Source organism: Spermophilus citellus (assembly GCF_964194105.1).
Source record: "Spermophilus citellus genome assembly, chromosome: 11".
NCBI lineage: Eukaryota > Metazoa > Chordata > Mammalia > Rodentia > Sciuridae > Spermophilus > Spermophilus citellus.
Window position 1 is genome coordinate 45,046,723 of NC_138192.1, and position 21,545 is coordinate 45,068,267.

Consider the following 21,545-nt stretch of genomic DNA (forward strand, 5'->3'; position numbering starts at 1 on the left):
TCATCAAAGAAAATGAACTCATGATTAAAATGCCCCCCTCCCCAAAGAATTATTCTAGTTAGATTATTTCAACGGAGAGTTTTGTGAAACATTTTAAAAGATGTACAATTTACACAATGTTTTCCAGAAAAAAAAAAGATGGAGTACTTCTCAAATTTGCATGACATTAGTTTTAACCTTTTTCAAGCCAAAGGCAGTGCAAAAACAAAAGAAGGAACTAAACACCACATATATCTTACATACTTGAATGCAAAAGTTCTCAATGAAACATTAGCAAATCGAATCAAAGAACATGAAAATTAATTGTGCACCATGGCTGAATGAGGTTTGGTGTGTATGGGAGGGTGGCTCAAAATTAGAAATCAATGTATTTTTCTATAACAATAAATTAAAGAGGAAAAATAATATAATTACACCTGTTTATTCAGAAAAAGTACTTCACATAAATCCATAATCTTCATAATGTGTGGTCATTCTGTTCACTGGTGTGGTCAATTGATCACTCGGCTACCTCAGTAGCAGGGGATAGAGATGCAGAATCAACACACAGACACTGGGGCTGGTGAGAAGCTGGTTGGTGATGATGGCATTCTATGTCCAGCAGCCTGTTTATTTTTGGAATGCATACAACTGTTATAGGGTTAGGGTGGGGTGTGCCAATCATACATAAGCAAGATAATATCCATAAAACAATCATCTTATGCCTAATGTAACCACACTATAAGGAAGCTCTAAATATTGCTGTCATGGTGGAAAGCAGTCTGGAAGGCTCATTGTCCCTAGAGTAGGGGACCTTCTGAGTTAGGGGTTTCATGTCCTGAAGCTCCTGACTCTTGGTTTCCTGGCCTGGTAGTTTGGCAACCCTAACCACAAGTACTAAGGATGTGGTTTCACTGACAGCTCGCTAGCACCCCATCCTGCAGGTGTTCCTGTCAGGCCTGAATGAGCATAGATTTTTCAAGTACTCCGAGTTGCTTGTAGCCGCTAGCTGTAAACCAAAAGTAATTCCAACAATGATGAAAACATTTTATCAAGTTGGGCAGAAAGGTAGATTACCTCTACAAAAATGAAAACAAAAACAAGACAAAAAACTGCAATTAACATATTTAATAATGAAGGGAATCAATGATTCTCTAAAACATGAAAACAAGGCATACATGAATGTTTATAATCACCCATTGTTATTAAATAAAGGATGAGAATTTTTAGTCACTGCAATAAGGCAAGAAAAAGAAATTAAAAGAATAGGTTGGAAAGTAATAAATAATGCCTAGACTTCATTAAACACATATAAAATATTATGGATTCTATCCAAAAACCCCTTTATATTAGTGAGTTCAACAAAATCAAAGAGTACAAAATGAATATAAAAAATCAACCAAATTTTGGGAATGATAATTATATACAGACTGAAATTTAAATCATAATGCCATTTTTAGTTGTTCCAAAGGGAATGAAATATTTAGGTTTATACTTAAAAATGTTCAGAATCCATTTTCTTGAAAATTATGAAATGCTAATAAAATAAGGCAAGGAAAACTTAAATAAATGTCAAGGGATTGGACCTCTTAACATAGTAAAGCTGTCAATTATTACCAAATTGATTTTCAGGTTTAATACAATTTCTTTTAAAGTCTTAGCAATTTTTTTTCTTTTAGACATAAACGGGTTTATATTAAGGCATGGATAGAAAGGCATAAGCTCTAAAATTTGTTGATGATCTTGACAAGGAAGAATAAAGTGGGAGAAAGTACTCAGTGATACTAAGGTTAGTCAAAACAATAGAGCACTGTCAAAGGGTAGACATAGATAAGTAGAACAGAATAATCAGACATTGTCCATAAATATGGGCCATTTATTTTTAATAGACAGCTTTTATGGAAATTTCACATATTAGCAAAATTGAGTGAAAAGTAGGGATTCTATAGATTTAAGACAGGTAAATAATGACAAGTGTATAATATTATAAGATCATATATAGTATTTTCACCCACCCTGGAGAGCCTCTGTGCTCCATTTATTCATCCTTTACCCTACTGTCGGCCCTGGCAGTCTCTGATCCTTTTACCGTCTCTGAAGTTTTCTTTTTTTCTAGAATGTTGTATTATGGAAAGCCTACAATATATAGACTTTTCAGATTATCTTTATTTACTTAGTTCTAAGTTCTTAGAAATGGCACACACTCAAAAAAGTTTTTAGACATGATAGCCAAACTGTGATCTATAAAAAATAATTAATAAACTGGACATAAGTAAATTTTAAAAGTTTGCTATGTGAAAGCCCATGTGAGAAGGATGAATGTCATGCTAGAGAATGGGAAAGCCACATCTCTGATGAAAGACGAATGTCTAGAATATATGAAACTCTCAAAATTCAATAATTGCCAAGTGGATACTTTAATTATGCAATGGGCGAAGGACATGCAAAGATATTCCACTAAAGGAGACAAATAATTACATGAGGAATGGCCACCAATACTAGTATTTAGACAAATACAAATTAAAGCCAAAATCAATTATCTCTATACAGCTTTCAAAATGCTCTAAATATAAAATAGCTCTAAGTCCCAATGCTGGTGATTATGCAGAGAAATGGGATCACTCATAAATTGCTGACAGGAATATAAAATAGTGTAGCCACTTTGACAGTTTCGTCAATAAATGAACATGGGAGTACTATGAGATCCCCAACATTGTACTCCTTGGCATTTGTTTCAGAGAAATGAAAATTCATGTTCACACAAAAACCTTACAAACAAATCTTGTTAATACCATTACTTGTAATAGTAAAAGAAATTGCAATCTGTCCAGATGTCTTCCAATAGGTGGACATTTAAACAAATCCTGGTACATACACATAAAGAAATAGGTCTTCCAACAAAAAGGAACAAATTATTGATATCTGTAGCATTTTGAGTCAATCTCCAGGGAATAGAATAAAAACTTCCTAAAACTTCACATTGTGTAATATATGATGCATTTTATGACATTTCTGAAATAATACAATTTTAGAGATGGAAAGCACGTTAGTGGATACTGTGTATAAGGGACAGAGAGGAGAGAATAATAGCAGGATCAACCAAACAAAAGGACATCCCAAAGGATCCTTGTGAGTTTGGAAGCATTTGATAGTTTGCCTGTGGAGGTGGGTACATGAAGCAACACAGGTGATACAATTATTAAGGCTTTGTACACAAACGTGGATTTAAGTCAAATTGGGGACATCTGTATAAGCTACATGGACTGTGTCCTTATTGATATTCTGGTGTGCAATATTCTATGGCTTTGCAGAATGTCACCTTTGTGGGAAACTGGAAAAACTGTATAAGTGATCTCTCCAAATGATTTCTTAGAAGCATACATGAATCTTCAATGATTTCTATACAATAAAAATTAAGAATATTATGGGATATTACTATTGGTTGCTAACAAATTGTTTTCACAAATAGGAAGAAAAGTCAGTTGCAGGGCATGGGGACCTTTTCAAGACTGTGACTTTGAAAAGTCATTAACAATATGCACAAGCATAAAACCAGGGTCCAGGAAGGATCAGTCTTTGTCTTAGCAGATATCAGAGCAGAAGGCTAGTGAGTAGTCAGCCCTTGATCAAGCAGGACAACTGGATGAGATCAATAGGTGCCCACTTGTGTTCTTTCCCTGAAACTGGGGTAAAACTTTTCTTTTCAGCCTTCCCAAAATTCAGATCCTTTCCCAATTGAAGAGCCAAACTAGAATGAAAGTGAAGAAACCCTGAAAGACAACTATTTTCCAAGAAGTAAATAAACATTAATGTGGAAATACCTGAAAAAAAAAATACTACCTGAATATGGCCGAAGCATGACTGGATTGGACTGAGGAGACAGGAGTGGAATATTCTAAGTTAACCAGTCTAGATGGATGAGGAGCTTGAGAGCAAAGTCAAATTCAGTTTTAAAATGTAAACATTTTTTTTTGCATATCTGATTCACAGTTTGTAAGTTTCAACCTTACTATCATATGACATTGAACTAAATGAATTTGAATATGGAGCTATGGGAAGAAAACTGGCAAATTTTAATAGAGTTTCCTATGCACCAGCTTTAGAGTGTCCTTGGCAATCTGGTCTATCACTTTAAAAGGACCATGTCCTTGAAGATAAGAAGAAAAATAGTAAGTCTAGAAAACTTACTGTTCACAAATTACTTCAGCTTAATTGAGGTAAATGCAGCCTCTTCCTTGTAAATTTTAGTGATAATCTCTATACTCCCAGGGACTGGTACAGAGCCACCTGAAACAGAATTATAGCTGATTGAGCAAAGTCAAATTTTAAGTCATTTGAGTCATCTTGGGAAATCTGGCTTAAATATAAGGGGCATTTTCTGTGTCTGTACAACATATTTTTTGACTGAGATTTCTTCTTCACATTTCAAGAAACCTTTATTAACTTCAAATCAGTAATGTATTAGGAACGTGACTCCTTTGAAGTATTTTTAATATGGGCTTGAATTTCCTCTTTGACCACATATATATTAAGCTATTTCCCCATATATGATTTTTAGGGCAACACAGTACAAAGTGAACAATGAAAGCATTGCATAGCAACTGTATGTTTTCCATTAGGCTTAAAAAAGTCACTGGGCCTACTTTGGGAAGGTTCATTATCACATGGATTCCTTACATCCTGGAGATCCCCGAGTTGGAATCACAGTCACACTGAATGATTTTTGTCCCCAATAATTCTTGAGTCACACTTCTTAGTATGAGTAACATGACAACCACATCCTATAGCTGTAGCATTTCTTAAAGAAATCCCACTTTATGAATAAGTATTCATCTAAGCCTGACTTGAATTGCTCAGGAAATTTTGTCCCTAGCATTTCAGACAGTATTATAGTCTTTTTGTTCTTATTATTTTCTTTTATCATATTGTCTATTATCAATTAATACATGCTTGATTATGAACATCCTTTGAAAAGCTTGGAAACCAAATTTATATATTCACATCAAAGCATTTCAGTTGTTAGAACATTTGTACCTGATATGCCATGCTTGTTTTAATTCTAAAGGAGTTCCCTGATTTGAGTTCAACCACTATCAATACTTTTTGTGATTAATCGAATTCTAAGTTTATAGAGTGAGAAACATTTGAGTCACTTAAAAAGAATTAAATACTTATTATTTTTAGTGAGGAGGTTATGTTCTTGATCTTCTTTTCGTACTGGAGTCTAAGTATCTTCCAAAAATGCTTATCAGTTACATTAAAGGAATGTTCTCTCACTGCCAAAAGTCTCCATGCAAAACAATAGATCTTATTCAAATTGTCCCATACCAAGGTATTTAGTGAAGCACTATTAAGAAATCATCAGTTGAGTCTATTTTATGTTTGGGGAGAATTAATAAAATGAGAAATTTAAATAAATGCAGATTATTGAAAATAGACTAGAGATCCAGAAAATTCCCTCTTTGCTAAATGGATTCTGAAAACACTTTCTTACGGAATTCAAATTGCTTGCTGTTTGAAAAACTGTTATTCAAACACCTAGAGATAAATGTAGACACCAAGGAGTGCTTAAATTCTGAGGAAAGTGCAAGCCAAGAGCAGAAGAATGGATGGAATTGGTGTAATGGCCGAGAAAAAGACAGTGATTAAGGAACATTGTGATAGATTAGTGAGTCAGTGAGTGGCTTTCAGTAGTGGGAACTGGGAAGTTGCTCTTCTGAAGTTGAAAAAATATAAGAATGTGGTCAGAAGAGGAGAAAATAAAGAGAAGGCATGAAAAATAAAGACATTGATAGAACAGAATGGGAGGATTAAAAGAGAAAGTAAGACAAACTTATAACACATTCTCTTGATCATACCAGGTCTCTGAAACTAATAAGTCATGGATGCTTGACTTCATAGATCTAGATAAAAAGTGAAAATGAGGCCAACTGTTAGCAAGTATTAAGATATTTGCATGTAGGTGAAACATCTTTATCATTTAATTTTTTACTTTGGCAGCAGAGACTTTGGTGTTTTCTTACCTTTCTTCCCTGTTTTTGTTTGTGTAAAAAGAGTTTCTCTAAATAATTGAGATTCTATAGCACTTATCTGTAACCTAGCTGTATTTCATCAATAACTTTTATAGTTCTCCTGAGATAATGTCATGCTTTCTGATCCTATTTTAAAAGCATTTTTTACATTTGTTAGCTGCAAATGGCTGACATTGTTTTCTAAAAAGCAAGATGAATTTGCCACTCAATATATATTCTGTCTTCTACTGAAAGAAGAAAATATCTTATCGATGATGAATGTGTTTGAAGAATTGTCTTGAGATAGCTCACTTAAAGATTTAAATCTCAAAATAATTGAATAGAACAAACTAACAAAAACTCTCCCTCTACTCAAGAAAAGGGAAAACATAACAGGTCACATTTTTTTTCTCCGGGATCCTGGACACCTTAGTTATCCTTGGTTAATGTTTACATATCAACCTGATAGAACCATTCACAGGGAGTTAAACTTTGACCATTTTCTTTAGTTTATTGTTGAATTTACACTTGGTGGTTGTCATCTGCTTTATAGCGGTTTCAGAATCGATGATGGGCTGCATCAGTTCATAGTACCATTGATTTAATTTCCAAGTACTTTTCAGATTTCATTGAGCAATTTCCTGCTTTCACTATCTAATAAAATACTCTGCTCTTTCAGAATTGTTTTAACTTTAAGATTTATTTTGCTCTTTCATTTATCTTTGTTTCTTAATTTTAAAAAATCCCTGGGCTATTTTCAAGTCATCAAAGGATTATGGGATATTATCTTTTAAGATGACATGGATTTATGATGTTATTCTGTTAGGCTTCTTATTTTATTCCTCTTTCTTAAAAGATTTTTTTTCTTTCTTCCCAATCTTCCTTTCCTCCACCTCCTCCTCCTCCTCATTACTTTTCTTTTTTCCAAGTTAGCATTATATTTTTAAGAATAAATTCTAATTCATGTTAAGTTCTGTCAGGTAAGTATGTATATTTTGGGGGTTGGACATTTCCTTTATTCTTTTCCAAATTATTATTTTGGTAAGAGTACTTAACATAAAATTTACCCTCTTAACAAATGCTAAAGTGTGCAATACAGTATAGTGAACAGTAAGCATAATGTTGTGAAATAGACCACTAGAAATTAGTCATCTTGCATAACTGGAATCTTATTAAAAGCAGCTCCCTGTTCCTCAACTCCCTAGTCTCAGCCAACCACTGCTCTACTCTTCGTTTAATATGTGTATGGCTTCTTTAGATACCTCATCTAAATGATGCTTGTCTTTTCATTTAACATACTGTTTTCAAGGTTTATCCATATTGTTAAAAAATAACAGGATTTCCTTTTTGTTTAAATGGCTGAATAAGATTCGTGTGTGTGTGTGTGTGTGTGTGTGTGTGTGTGAGAGAGAGAGAGAGAGAGAGAGAGAGAGAGAGAGAGAGAGAGAGAGCGAGCTGTTATTTTTATCTTCATCTATTGATGAAAGTTATATTGTTTCCACATTTTGGCTATTGTGAAAAATTCTAAAATGAACACAGAAATGCAAATATCCATCTGAAATCAATCCTGACTTCAATTCCTTTGGATAAATACCAGAGGTAAGATTGCTAAATCATATGATAAACCTATTTCACAATTTAAATGAAACTCCATACTGTTTTCCACAGCAGTTGTGTCATTTTCCATTTCCAACAACAGTGAGCAAAACTTTCTCCATATCATTGCCAATGTTTATCTTTTTTTACTTCCCTAATTGCATGAGATGGTATCTCATTGTGGTTTTGGTTTTCATTTTCCTGATGATCATCTTTAGAAAAGATGTTAAACATCATGCTAAACATCTAAACTGGTGCCATTTGTATATTTTCTTTGAAGAAATGTCTATTCAAGTCCTTTGCCCATATTAAATCAGGTCATTTGGTTTTTCTTTGCTATTGAGTTGAAGGGGTTCCTCATATATTTTGGATATTAATCCCTTATTAGATATATAGTTTGAAAATATCTCTCTCATTCAGTTAATTGTTTCCTTTGCTAGGAAGAAGCTATTTAGTTGGTTTAGTCCCACTTATCTATTGTAACTTTTGACTTTTTTGAGCTTTTTCTGTAATATGCAAGCATATACAAGAAATCATTGCTGTAATCAATGATAAACTTTTCCCTATGTTTTCTTTCCAGACTTTTATTATTGCAAGTCTTTATGTTTAATTCTTTAATCAAGTTAGATTTACTTTTTGTGAATGATGTAAGATAATGGTCCAATTGCATTCTTTATAAAGTGAATATCCAATCTCACAACACAAATTTTTGAAGAGACTATCTTTTCCCATTCTGTATTCTTGGCAACTTTATGAAAACCTCAGTTGCTTTTATGAGCAAGCATTTATTTATTGATTTTCTATTCTGTTTCACTAATTTAAATGTTTGTCTTTATACTGGTATCACACTCTTTTATTTACCATGGCTTTATTTATTTTTGAAGTTTACTTATTTATTTACTTGGTATCAGGAATTAAACCCAGGAATGCTTAACCACTGAGCCACACCCCCAGCCCTTTCTATATTTTATTTAGAGATAGGATCTTGCTGAGTTGCTTAGTGTCTTGCTAAGTTACTGAGGCTGGCTTTGAACTCAAAATCCTCCTGCCTCAGCCTTCTGAGCTGCTAGAATTATAGATGGTTGCCACAGCCCTGGCTTGAATTTACTTTGATAAATCAAGAAAAAGTATACCTCCAGCCTTTTGATTATGTGTATGCTTTGTGGTTTCATAGGAATTTTAGAGTTATTTTTACTACTTCTGTAAAAATAAAATGCTGTAGAGATTTCAATAGGGATTGCATTGAACTTATATATAGTTTTGGGTGGTATGGGTAATTTAATAATATTATGTCTTCTGATCCATATACATAGAATATCTTCCCATTTAATTGTATTTTTTTCTTAATTTTATTCATTCACAATGGTCCGAAGTTTGTATTTTCCAGTGTAAAAGTCTTTCACTTCTTTGGTTACTTTATTTCTAAGTATTTTATTATTATTTTTTTAAAGACATGGTCTGGTTCTCTTTCCAGTCTGTCCTCTTACCCTCAGGCTCAGCAATTATCTTGCCTCAGCCTCCTATACAAGGGACTGCAGGTTTGTTATACATCACCTAGTTATTTTATTCTTTTTCATGCTACTATAAATGGGATTTCCCCCTAATTTGTTTTCAGAGTATTTGGTGTTGGTACATAAAAAATGATATTGATTTTTCATGTGATCTTGTGTTCTGCAATATTTCTGAATTAATTTATTATTTCTGACAGGTTTTTGGTGGAGTCTTTAGAATATAAAATCATGTCATCTTCAAATGGAAAAAAGCTATATAAATGTGCAGATTGAAAAATACATTTTTTTCTTTTCTTTTTTTTATTGTTGGTCATTCAAAACATTACATAGTTCTTAATATATCATATTTCACAGTTTGATTCAAGTGGGTTATGAACTCCCATTTTTACCCTGTATACAGATTGCTGTATCACATCAGTTACACTTCCGTTGATTTACATATTGCCATTCTAGTGACTGATGTATTCTGCTGTCTATCCTATTCTCTACTATCCCCCTTCCCCTCCCCTCCCCTCCCCTCCCCTTTTCTCTCTCTACCCCCTCTACTGTAAATCATTTCTTCCACTTGTATTATTTTTCTCTTACCCCTCCTTTCCTCTTATATGTAATTTTGTATAACCCTGAGGATCACCTTCCATTTCCATGCGATTTCCCTTCTCACTCCCTTTCCCTCCCACCTCTCATCCCTGTTTAATGTTAATCTTCTTCTCAAGCTCTTCGTCCCTTCCCTGTCCTTGGTTACTCCCCTTATATCAAAGCAGTCATTTGGCATTTGTTTTTTAAGGATTGGCTAGCTTCACTTAGCATAATCTGCTCTAATGCCATCCATTTCCATCCAAATTCTATGATTTTGTCATTTTTTAAAGCAGAGTAATACTCCATTGTGTATAAATGCCACATTTTTTTTTTATTCATTCATCTATTGAAGGGCATCTAGGTTGGTTCCACAATCTTGCTATCGTGAATTGTGCTGCTATGAACATCGATGTAGCAGTGTCCCTGTAGCATGCTCTTATTAGGTCTTTAGGGAATACACCGAGAAGGGGAATAGCTGGGTCAAATGGTGGTTCCATTCCCAGCTTTCCAAGAAATCTCCATACTGCTTTCCAAATTGGCTGCACCAATTTGCAGTCCCACCAACAATGAACAAGTGTACCCATTTCCCCGCATCCTCTCCAGCACTTGTTGTTGTTGGACTTCATAATGGCTGCCAATCTTACTGGAGTGAGATGGTATCTTAGGGTGGTTTTGATTTGCATTTCTCTGACTGCTAGCGATGGTGAGCATTTTTTCATGTACTTATTGATAGATTGTATGTCCTTCTCTGAGAAGTGTCTGTTCAGGTCCTTGGCCCATTTGTTGATTGGGTTATTTGTTATCTTATTGTCTAATTTTTTGAGTTCTTTGTATACTCTGGATATTAGGGCTCTATCTGAAGTGTGAGGAGTAAAGATTTGTTCCCAGGATGTAGGCTCCCTGTTTATCTCTCTTATTGTTTCTTTTGCTGAGAAAAAACTTTTTAGTTTGAGTAAGTCCCATTTGTTGATTCTAGTTGTTAACTCTTGCACTATGGGTGTCCTATTGAGGAATTTGGAGCCCGACCCCACAGTATGTAGATCATAGCCAACTTTTTCTTCTATCAGACGCCGTGTCTCTGATTTGATATCAAGCTCCTTGATCCATTTTGAGTTAAGTTTTGTGCATGGCGAGAGAAAGGGATTCAGTTTCATTTTGATGCAAATGGATTTCCAGTTTTCCCAACACCATTTGTTGAAGATGCTATCCTTCCTCCATTGCATGCTTTTAGCCCCTTTGTCAAATATAAGATAGTTGTAGTTTTGTGGATTGGTTACTGTGTCCTCTATTCTGTACCATTGGTGAAAAATACATTTTTGAATAATGAATGAGTGATAGAAAAAATTAGGGGAGAAATTTTAAAAATTCTTAAATCAAAAGAGAAGAGTGATACAACATACCAGAATCTATGGTACACTAGGAAAGAAGTTCTAAGTGGAAAGCTTATAGCTATGAGTGCTTAACTAAGAAAATCAGAAAGATTTCAAATAAAAAACCTAATGATGCATCTCAAGGCCCTTGTAAGAGGGAAAACCAATTCCCAAACCAGTAGAAAGAAGGAAATAATTAAATCAGAGTCAAAATCAATGACTTTGAGAATATAAAAATCATATGAAGGATCAACAAAATGAAGAGTTGGTTTTTTGAAAATATAAAGAAGACTGATAAACCCTTAGCCAAATGAACCAAAAGAGAGAAAAGACCCAAATTAATAAAATTAGGCATAAAAAAAGAGAAATCACCACCTACACCACAGAAATCCAGAGCATCATTAGGATCATTTGATAACTTGTATTTCAATAAGCTGTAAAACTGAGAAGAAATAAATATATTTCTAGAGCCATACAACCCACCAAAATTAAATCAACTGGATATCAAAAACCTAAACAAACTCAGTAATAGGCAGTAATAAAAAAAATGCAACAACAAAATAGCAGGACTAGATGGATTCTCAACTGAATTCCACCAGGCCTTTGAAGGAAAATTAAAGTCAATGTACCTCAAATTATTCTGTGAAATGAAAAGTAATGGAGCACTGCCAAATTCCTTCTATGAAGACATATCACAGTCATACCAAAACCAGATAAGGACACACCAAGGAAAGAAATCTGTAGAGCAATATACCTGATGAACTTAGATGCAAAAATCTTTAGTAAAATATTAGCAAATCATATTCAACAACATATTAATTTGATTTTATCCCAGGGATGAAAGGCTGGGTTAACATACATAAATCAATAAATATAATTCATCCCATAAATATGATTAAGAAAAAAAATCAATTAGTTATCACAATAGATCCAGGGGAAAGCCTTTGACAAAATTCAGCATCCATTCATGATAAAGCACTGACGAAATTAAGGGTATAAAGAACCTACATCAACATCATAAATATTATATGTGACAAACACAAAGCCAATTTCCTAGTTAAGGTGGTAAATCTGATGGTAGTTTCTTTGAATCTGGAGTAAGACAAGTTGTCCACTCTCACCACTCAATGGCCTTCCTATACAACAATAATGTATCAATTGAAGAAGAAATCAAGAAAATAATTTCAGTCACAATAGCTTCAACAAACAAACAAAAAACAAAATAACCCCACAAAAGACCTAGGAATATATCTAAGCAAGATTGCAGGAGAATCCATGGAACTTGAGAACGTTATGATAAGTGAAATAAGACAAAGTTAGAAATTCAAGAGCCTTATGTTTTTTCTTATCTGTGTAAGCTAGAGAGGGAGGAAAAAAAAGATAGGAGGTTGGTGTTATAGAGTAGAGAAAAGGGGCCAGAGGGAGGGTAGGGGGAAAGGAAAGATGAAATAATGGGGAACGATACTGACCAAATTATGTTGTTATATTATGTGCACATATAAATATATAACAACAAATCCCATCATTATGAACAACTATAATGCACCAATAAAAATTATGGATATTTTTTTTCTAAATCTATTTTATTCTATGTAAGTTTTTTGCTTTTAGTGTTCTATTTGGCAGGAGGAAATTCTAGATAAGTTTGCATTATATTGCTCATTAACTACATTGAGTGAGGCTGTAATTTTTCTTTTATGTCCATATAGTATTTTAGTAGGTGACAGTCCTTAATAAACATAATTTTAATTACTATAAAGTTGCAGTTTAAAATTAAATATTTATTCTTATTAGTTTACTAAATCCCCTAGAAATGGGGAATTATTTGTTCTTATTTCTTTTTTTAAAAACTAACCCTTTCCTCCTTTCTCACCTAGTACTTCCAATGATAAATCTGCTAAATTTAAACTTCAGTATTTTACTCATTTTTATATATGATTTTAATCTCATACCCATTTATTTACATGTTTCAAAAGTAAAGGTATATTTATAGATTTTTATGGAACTTTATATGCTTTTAGGGAAGAAATTTACAAAGAATAATTATGAATAGTAAAAACAGAAGGATGAGTAAATATTAGGTTATTTAATTTTCTTTTAGTTCTGATTATATTTCATCCTGATCCAAGTTTTATTTTACCACTTTACTATGCAGCAAAGAAATCACCGATTATTTGTTGTACATTTCTCTGTAGAACTGTTTTGATCTTTTGGTATGTTTTTCTGTACACTGTGGCCTGTTTCTTCCCAGGTATTTGTCTGTATTAGCCCAGATTATGTCTATGTCATAAATTGTAGGCTAGGCAGCTCTCTAACCAATTTTAGCCCAAAATACTTTTCAACAATTCATAGGCATCGTTTCAAAGCCTTGAATATTTTTTCTCATGTCAACACATTTGACAAGTGCAACAGCTAGTTCCACTATTCCTTTCATGGGTAACTTAGCCTTTTCTTCTTTGATCATTTTAAAATTACAAATAAATTATTCTTCTTTTCTTGACATCTTTCTATGAGCTCAAATGTTACATAGTTTTCATACTTAAGCATTCCTTTTAAAGAGCATGGAATTTAGTACATGAGATTATCTTGTTTATTTTTTCTCATGAGAAGAAAGGCAGCAACAGACAACTTTCAGTCATTCTGTAAATAATAAATCTGTGCTGATCTTACTTCTTAATTCTCTGCAAATATAATCAGAAGAGCAAATCAGATCCTTTTGATACCATCTTTTGCTAATGTAAGTACTTTTGTTAGTGTCACAGACAAAATTTAAATGAGAATGAAATTATCACCTAAATCCTCTCAAATGTGTTTACTATAAATACGCTGGTGTCCATATAAGCCTGAAAGCTTTACAACATGGTTTCTGTCTCCATAAATTAGGCACAAAGTCTGTGGCAGAAAATGCTAGTCATTGATCTATATCCATTTTCCTTTTCTAACTTATCTTGCTTTTATTCTGGATGGCAACATGCTCACCTGAAAGACATTTCCTATTTCCTTTTAGCTATGTGAGTATGCCTTCCTATCTCAGTAAAATGAAACCAAGTAGAATAGTAAGTGGGAAAAGCATCCCAAAAGGAACTGACTAAGCTGGAATTTAGACATGAGGGTGGAGTTCTAACAACCAGCCTCTTGGGGATTTTAATGGGGTCCCTTCTTCCTAACTTGCTCCTACAATAAAACCAAGCCTCCAACTCCTTGCTATTAGCAGGGGGACTATCCATCAAACACCCCAACATTTTTAGCTGCTACCCAAGGGAATGGCTTGTATCCCCTTTGTCTCTGCCAACAGAGCCTAGGATTTGTTAGGCTTCTTGGACAAAAAGACAAAAAAAACATGTGTTTGAACAAAAAAGCAGTAATTGATCATAACTCCTCTTTCTGACTCAAAGCAGAGCACATATATGATAAACTTCAGCTCTTAGCTTCTTCCCCGAGAGAGAAAGAGTTGGACCATATGTCTAACACCCCAAATTTTCTGTCTACTTCTCAAGTGAATGTTTTCTGTCGTCTCAAGTGAATGTTTATGTCATGGGGCTTTCATGAGACAGAGTGTCTCTAGTCTCCTAGTGGCCACTATGAACAAAGATAGCAATTTATGTGAGATGTGAGGTTTGACAGGGACTCAGGGACTGTTTGAAGGTGGACTAGAAGACTGAAGAAGGGTATTTTTTTCACCTAATGTATAGAAACTAACACAGAGAGTCAAATAAAATGATGAAACAAAGAAACATTTTCCAAATTAGAGAACAAGATCAATCTCCAGAAACTGACCCCTGATGAAATGGAAATATCTGATTTACTGGACAGCAAGTTCAAAATAATAACCATAGGGATACTCATCAAGGTTGGAGAATAATACATTAAAAAGCGAAAAGTTTTCCAGATAGAAAGTACAGAAAAGTACTAAACAGATATCACAAAGATTAAAAATACAACACTTGATCTAAAATTCAACAGTACACAAGATCAAGCAGAATAAAAGATGAGTGAATTAAATGACAGGTCATTAAAAACCATGCAGATGAAAAAACAAAAAAAAAAAAAGGAAAGAATGAAAAAAAAATGTGAACAAAGTTTAAAAAGGTTATGAGGCATTGTCAGGTGAACCAATATGAGCTTTATGGAATTTACAGGAGAACAGAGATAAAGGGTGGAAAGCTTATTCCTAGGAACACAGAATCTGGGAAAGTAAATAGACTTCCAGAACCAGGAAGCCACACGACATCGGATGAGATGAAACTGTAGAAATTCATACCAAGACCCTTCATAGACTCTATCTTGGATCATAAAGTGGCTTTGAGGACTGATATATCTACAAGAACCATAGAATCACAATATTACTCTAAGTTGTCTGCTTTCAGATTTCTTTTACATTAGGGATAATTATTTGAATATTGTTTAAAACTGTCTCTAACTATTATTAGAAGGTCAAATGAAAGAGAAGTTGTGATTAAGATCTTTGACTTTCAATTTTCTTTAATACTTTTATCATGAATTTGTAAATACTGTTGCTGTATTTCCAGTTTACATATTGAACTAGTCATTCATAAATACAAAAATACAAATTCTTTTGAAATTCTCAACTCTTCTTTCAGCTCTTAGTAATAATATATATTTTGATTCTTGTGCAATTTTCATAGACACAAGGACAGCAATAACTAACATTTTTATAGAACCCAACATTTTATATAATAACCCAGGAAATTACCATTAGTTAAATAGCTAATGGTAATAGCTTAGAGCTAAACTTTCTAAATGGTATATTTGTACAGCCATTATTTAGTAGAGTTGTCTTAGCAGGATTCTAAAAAACTGTTTCAATTTCTGTCTGTGCAGTTTATTAGCTGCATGGCCTTGAGTAGGTTATTTAACTTTTTTAGTCATCACTTATTAAATGAGGCTAATAACATTCATTTCTCAATATTAAAGTAATGGTTAAATAAGATCTTCTAAGCATTTGAAACAATGCCTGGGATATAATGGGGTCTCAATAGGTAATGGTTATTGTGACTATTGCTACAATATATCAATCTTTAAAAAGATTGTTCATAAATTTCTGTTTATTTTCCTTTCTCAATTGCTACCTGAAATATCTCATGTTCCAAGGAGAAGCTAATCTCAATATCATATGGAATTCAATATTTTCTTTAATTTTCATTAATTTAATATTAGTGTTTAGGTGTTATGATATAAACTTTCATTCACCTGTCTTTCGCCTACCTTCTATATTTTTAGCTCTTTAAGATCCAACATTAAATATCATGTTTCTTTATAGATCTATTAGCAATTGATTGGAGAATTCCATTCATAGAATGAACACTCTTATGGTTTACTGCTGAAGTTTCTTTTACCCAATTACAAAAGTTAAAGTTCTTATGTATACTCTTAAATTTTCTATGATAGTGTTTTCCACTATCTCATTCATGGCAATATGCCTATAAACTTTTCTGACTTTCTGTTTCATCTTTCCCTCATTTCTTATCCAGGTTATTATATCTTAAAAAGGTTCTTAAATACAGTGCCACTGAAAGTGTGGTACACGAGACGATGTTTGTCCTCTAAGTATACAACTTACTGATCCACAATAAGGTGAGTACAGAAATTAAGATTAAATGTTTAAACATTATATAACAATTTGACATTGCCTTTACTTTCAAACTTTCAATCTTAAGATGTCTTATTGAACTAGGTATAAATGAGTAGATTTGTTTGGATCTTACATAGTGAGTTACATTGATACAAATTATGAGCAAGTCATGGGCATTTGAACAATGTATAGGTCCATGATGGATTTGGACTAAAGTACACACAGAGTAAATGATTGAGGATGATGGGGCGGGGGAGATTGGAGAGAGAGAAGAGGGAGTGAGAGAATGAGAGTACTTCATTAGAAATAGCTTGACTATACCACATTAATGGACCCTAAGATGTGTAAGATCTCACATGCTATTAGGTTCAGCATTTGCTGGACATAAACTTGTGTAAGTGTCTACTGCTTGAGAAAAATACAGCTTTTCTCCAACCAAAGACTCTTACCAAAAGCCTAAGAATTATTTGCTACCTCTTCTTCCAAATGAACTTCATTGAACTGTGAGTTACCAATTATTTTCATGTTCTAAAGCCTGGATTTTCCAGGGCTTTTAGTTCATTAGTATTGACTCTCATTAACATCACAGCCTAGAGTAATGGGAATTCTTATGTTACTGACTTTATGTCCAATTGAAGGAAGATGCAGTTGCCAGTGTACCCACAACTGATCAGAGCTTATCTGGTGCCCATTATCATCCTCAGCTCTAATGTTCTTCTTTCCCTTCTCAATACTAAAGAGGTCATGGAGGGAAACTTAGAAAAGGCAGTAACTACTGGTAGTCCTGAGGCAGTGGCTGCTCACTTGCTTTCCCTTACCTATCCATCAACATGGCCACAGCCATTTGGTAGAGCTTTATCACTGACTGTATTCCTCTCATTAGTTAATGTAAACATGTTTTAGGTCTCCCTCATCTTCTCATGCAGTGGAGTCAACTGTTTTTAAACCTATATAAAGTTAGTTTGTTTAAGAAAGTTAGTATACCAGAATATGTTGAAAAGCTACAATGTGCCTATCGTGATTATAAACATTAATTAGTATATTCAATTCATTGTCTTTATAATCACTTACTTTTATATTCATATTCTCTTTAAGGGCCAAACAGGAAATACTGTATTGAATATTGACCTGCAAGGCACCATCCTAAATGATTTAGAAAATATAACAAAAACAAATATTCCTTTGTCGAAAATATACTGTACAACCCATGTGGGACACAGGATAATGCAAATAATATCCATAGCCACCAAATAATATCTGGGCCCTAAAATTATCAGATAAATGAACTCTTGCTTTTACCTCTCACATATTAAAAATCAGTTTTTAACTGATATAGTAATATTATTTTAAATTGATAGTGATTTCTCCATTGTTGTAAATAAAATGGGTTGAGTGCTTACTATGTGCCATGCAGTATTTCAAATGCTTCTGCTTCTATTAGTGTGTGTAATCCTCAGAATTAGTCCAAAAGCAGATGCTATCCTGATCTTCATAATAAAATACCTTTACTTTTATGTTTAATATAAATATAAAGCATTTAGTATTTTATAAAGTATAAAACTGAGGCCCAGAGAGCTTAAGTAATTAATCAAGATATCAGAACCAAAATATAATGATAGCAGTTCATACAGACATTTAAGGAAATTTTCCACATGATTATGGCTTATAAATGAATATATAATCCATTGATTAAAGTAAACCACAGGGGTATATAGATATTTGGAAATCTCCACAGAATGCAAGACAGTCAGTCAAGGCCTGCAGTTTTTAGATTCATTCATGAAATAATTAATTTGATAATTGTTTTATTATCTACTGTTTGTTACCGGCATTATAGACACAAGTGAAATAGACAATACATAGAATAGTTTATGTATTCTGTGGGCTTTTGAGGAGGAGCTGAGTAATAATCCCATAAATGGTAGTCCCCTTCATTGGTTATTCTAATAAAAGAGATATTGGCCAAATTAGATTATTATATTATATGTTTATGAGTATGTAACAACAGATACCATTGGCATATACAATTATAATGCACGTGTAAAAATATGCAGAAAAAGAGCAGTAAGACTAAATCATTTTACTGCTGTCTCTTGAGTAGTACACAATTTTTTTTTTAACATAGCCTTTGATTTTATATTTGCCACTCCAACATTCTTTCTCGATCTTGTATACTTGGTCAATCATAGAATTCAGGCATTTGTTGTAAAAATCAAGTAATGAATATATTCTAGTGGACTTTGGACAGAGAAAATTATAGATTCTGAGTTTAATCATATATCTTCTTGGTTTTACATGTCACTATGTCTTATCACTTTCAGTATGTTTCCAACTCTGGCTAATTTCCCTTTGAAAGGGCTGAAATGTTAAGAGGCTGATGAAATCTCAGCAGATGTCATAAACTGAAGGTGTAAGGCCACAGATGTCATCTCATAAGGTGTCATTAGACCTGGGTTCTCCTGAACTAGGTCACTTAAGAAAACTTTTAATGTAACTAGATCTCAACTTATCTACAAAATAATAAGAAAAAAAAAGTATGTACCAGATAGTATATACCTGTATGTTCTAGAAGCTTTATAAGTCCTTTCTTGTTTTGTTTAGTATAATTCATTAACATAGGTACTGTTATCATCTGAATATTATAGATAGGGAAAACAAAACATAAAGTTATTAAGTTGTCCAGGTTAATAAAGTTAACAGAGGTGAACCAAAGATTTTGACTCCTATATTGTGATTACAGAGTTAATGCTTTTAGCATTATGCTTTATTGAAGAGGGAGAATACAGATGAAAAGCTATTATTTCAAATTAGAATTTATTACCCATGTGTCCTTAAGCAATTTTAAATATTTTGTGTCTTGCTTTCCTTATACAAGCATGAAAAAGTTTATTATGGACATTAAAGGTAAAAACATTTGGGGAAGTACAGATTATGGCATGAATTTGCATATATGAAACATTCATACCAAAATTATTAATTAATTAATTGCTACTATCTTGTTTTTTTTTTTCTGAAAATGATAACCCTTAACTGGCATAGTTAAGAGGATAGCTGTCACATGGGTGGAATTTTCCTCAGTTCTGCCTGTATACTAAGCCATCTACACAGATTTAATAGCAAATATTTTTCTAGATTATATATGTAGCCTATGTTGTTCAGGGATGCTCTGTTTCTAAATTGAGGATCCATGTCTGTATTATTTCTGTGAAGTGCTTTTGAGCGCTGTGGTCATGGTTATAGTTAATAATTTTAAACACTTGTGGTATGGGGGTATCAAAACTGACAAAAGAAACCCAAAGCTATTATTAGATGCAGAAATTAAATGAGATATCCCATTTTCCCTGTGTCAGGGGACTGCAGTGTTATCTTACTGACCTCTTCCTCCATCTCCATCCCCAGCAAAGCCAAATCTGCTGGATGTCCTCAACATTAATGCCATTGCTTTCTATTCCTTAGCATAAAACTAAAAGTGTTTTTTTTTAATATATTGATAATTTCCAGTGTGGAAGAGGTTATGGGGAAATAAGTATTCTTACCCACTACTAGTTTTATGTTATCAAACAATCTGAAAACAAGAGATAGAACCGTTTGTAAATAAAAATAGCAGATTTACTCAAGATGTATTTTTTACCCATTGCAATTTGAGACACAAAGGAAAAGTTTCATAGACTTTAAATATTGTTTTCTGGCTTGATACAGAGTGCTTCCCCCCAGAAATAGAAGTACACCCAAGATATACATATTAGTAGCATTAGGACAATACAAACATAAAAATCACCAGTATTCTACCTGCTTGTCCCATCCCCTAGAAGCAACCACTGCAGTTGCAAGAATATATGCTAATTAATTTAAAGGTGTTTTCCTTTATTTTAAATCTGTTCTCTTTCTCTGTATTTTTATTTCTTTTCTCTTTCTCTTCCTTTCCCCAATGTACAACCTTTAGTGTAAAAGAGATGACAACAAATGAAAAATCTTCACAGCAAAGGAAACAAAGAGAGTGAAGAGACAGCTTGTAGAATGGGAGAAAAATCTCTGCCAGTTACTCTTAGTGGACTAATACCCAGAATATATAAAGAACCCAGCAAACTCAATCACACCCCCCCAATAACCATTCAATAAATGCACAAATGAATTAAACAGTCACCTCTCAAAAGAAGAAGTACAAATGGCCAACCATTTTATGAAAAAATGTTCAACATCTTTGCCCATCAGGCAAATGCAAATGAAAACTACATTGAGATTGCATCTTCTTCAAACAAGAAGGGCAATCATCAAGAATACAAATAACAATGTGGACAAGGATGTCGGGGGAAAATGAATTCTTACACACTATTAGTGGAAATATAAATTAATACAGCCACTGTGGAAATCAGTATGTGGATTCCTTATTCAAGAAGAGAAAAATTATGCCGTTTTCAGAAAAATACATGGATGTGGAAAGCATCATGTTGAATGAAATTAGCCAGATTCAGACAAATCAAAGGTAGTAAAATTATTTGACAGCATGAATCTCAAATACAAATCAAAGGTAGTATACAAATCAAAGGTAGTATTCTCTCATATGTGGAAGCTAGAGGGGTAGGAGAGGAAAAAGTATGTTTGGAAAGAAGAGGGGAGACGATTAGGAGAAGGGAACAGCAACATAGGTAATGGGGAGTGAAACTGATCAAACTATGTTATATGCATGTATGAATATGCCACAAAATACCTCCTCCAGGCAAATCCTGATACAAGCCATCCTAGTCAGCAACTTGACTTCAGCCTTTTGAGAGACCCTGAGGTAGAGGACCAAGTGAGGCTATGTACATCTTCCTGATCTATTCACCCATGACATGGAAAATGTTTGTTGTATGGAGCTGATAAATTCTGTGGTGACTTCTCATGCAGCAATAGAGTACCCACACACTCA

The 21,545-nt window shown here is 33.4% G+C and overlaps 1 long non-coding RNA gene across 1 annotated transcript in view; it reads left to right on the forward strand.

The window, feature by feature from the left end:
• LOC308631030 overlaps positions 1 to 21,084 on the forward strand; it is a 162,529-nt gene extending 141,445 nt beyond the window's left edge. Inside the window, exons 3-4 of the long non-coding RNA XR_014018096.1 lie at positions 16,536 to 16,638; positions 20,580 to 21,084. This is a non-coding gene — a long non-coding RNA (uncharacterized lncRNA). The remainder of the gene's footprint in view (positions 1 to 16,535; positions 16,639 to 20,579) is intronic.
• Positions 21,085 to 21,545: the final 461 nt, after the last annotated feature.